This window comes from Octopus bimaculoides, chromosome 5, assembly GCF_001194135.2.
Source record: "Octopus bimaculoides isolate UCB-OBI-ISO-001 chromosome 5, ASM119413v2, whole genome shotgun sequence".
Lineage (NCBI taxonomy): Eukaryota > Metazoa > Mollusca > Cephalopoda > Octopoda > Octopodidae > Octopus > Octopus bimaculoides.
In genome coordinates, this window is record NC_068985.1 from 62,923,971 (window position 1) to 62,926,425 (window position 2,455).

Consider the following 2,455-nt stretch of genomic DNA (forward strand, 5'->3'; position numbering starts at 1 on the left):
ATACATACATACATACACATATATATATATACACACATATATATATACACACATATATATATATATACACATATATAGATATATATAAATATGAGTATAGGTTTACTCTGTACATCTGTCTTTATTTTTTTAAGATTTTAATTGTCACTTTTTTTTTTAGATTTTAATTGTCACTCTTAACAAAGCTTACTTATATTAAACAAACACTCAGACTTTTAAATTTCTTATTTAAAAAGAAAATATCAGACATTGCGATTCCCAGCCATGTTGGTTCACTGAAAATGCTGCAAAGCATTAGCTTGAAGTGAGGAGACAGGTGTGGTTGCAAATTGAACTTTTGTTTTTGTGGCATAGACTTCCTAATATGATAAAATGTTTAAAAGGAAATATTTCTTTATTTTATACCCCACCCTCTCCATTTCCATAACCATTAATGGGGTTGATAAAATGTGAAAAGGCTTTGTCGAAAAATAAAATTTTGCCTACTTTTTCTATTCATCTCATTGACTTGATTTATCTATACTGGACTGGTTTTTTTTCTGCACCCTTTTATTAAAAATCGTTTGATATTAACATGGATTCATTTCTATTGAAAAAGGCCAACTTTTAATCAAAAATGGGAGAGTAAGGCCAAAAGCTGAATTTTAATCACAATATGTTATTTTACAAGAAAAGTACAGATTAATTGGTTTATAAGAACGTGCTCATTGAAAGAATCTTTTAGTGAAAACCTTGTTAAAAAATATTTATAAAAACAACTTACGTGGCTTTGTGACAAAGAAAACAAAACAGTAACCTCCAAAATTGACTTTGACTCAAAATTTCTTTGCTAGTAAAAGAAAACTTAACAAATGAAACAGCTGAGATGAATCTTATGAGCACGTTGTCAAAAAATGTGGTGTAGCTTTAAAAAGAGTATAATAATGAAATACAAGAGTATAAAAAACAAGTCAAGTGGATATTAATCTAGGTTATCAGGTAAGATTAAGGTTTTAGTATCTTTACACTGTGGTATGTCTATGATTCAAGTGTGAGGAAATGAAAAGGGAATTTCTCTCACGGGTTTTCTTTTCTGCCTCACCTTCAACCAGGTACACCAGGTGCCCTAATAATTATGTAGTGTTCCATATTACCACCATCCTTCCAGTCTTTCCAAGCTAGTCTTAATTATTCTATCACACACTTTAACTACTTCTTATTTTATCTATCTTTTTCTCACCCAGAAAAGTTTCAACTGCTGTTTACTACCTGTGAGAAGTTTAGTTAAAGATCCTTTCGATCTTATGTCTTTCACACACAACACATCCATTCATTTCTGCTTCGGCATCTCCACAATCTCACTGGACCTACTTTTCAATCACTGCTCTCGTCTTTTGGAACCTACAGAAGAAAAGAGCCAGTCTTATATGGTGAGGCTGCTTGATTCTTTTATTCAGTATCTGGCTGCCTCTGTACTTGTGAGAAATAAGATAAGTTGGGCCCTGCTTGGTCAGCAAATGGTATATTAAGAAGCTTGATTTATTTTCGCTTTCATTAAACTTGCTGTCATTCATTCATTTATTTGCCCAACAGTCATACATGTTACATCAGGTGCACTTGAAAATTTAAGTAAAATAAGTAGATTGGATAGGCTTCGAAATGCCCCAATGTAATGATAGGTATTATGTGATCTTGCTGTGTGGTGAAGACCTGTGTACCACCATTGGGATTGGAGTGGGGAAGCTTGTTACTGATTGGGGATAACCTTCACCCACACCCCAGTATGGAGTGTGGGTGAAGGTTTTGTGAACGAACAGGCCACAGATCTCATGGTGATGAACAGAAGACGGTGTCAGGGGAGAAACTTAGTGCCAACAAATTATGAAGGATATCTGAAAGCCTCCAGCAAATGAGTGTCCATTTGAGCTGTATAACAAAGTTCACACAAACAGGAAGACAGAGGGGTTGGCATGTGTATCTAGAGGTACAAAAATTAGATGAAAGGAAATTATGGACTGTTTATAATATCCAAACTGTTTATATAAGAGTTACATTTAGTGCCTAAGAAAAGCTATTTCACATTTAAAACAGTATTTACAATGTTGCTATTAGATTCTTGGTTTTCTTGCGAAATAATGTAAATTATTTAATAAATATCAGTTGTTGATATTTATTTAATAATTTACATTATATCCACTGTCTAAGCTTATGGGTGAAGGTTAGTGACAGGAAAATCGGTCTTCAATAAGCTCCATCCAAACCAAGCAAAGATTGAAAAATGGGCATTAAAATAATAAAATAATGATACATGAGTGTCAGAAGATGTGAACTATTTTGATAGATTCAAAAATATCACTGAATCTGTAAGTCAAAAGTATTTCAGCCCACATCTCTAGACTTTCAGTGAATGTGATCTTTGGTAAAAATGAAAAATATAATGTGCTAACAGAAGTAGATTATAGGGATAGGTAACTTA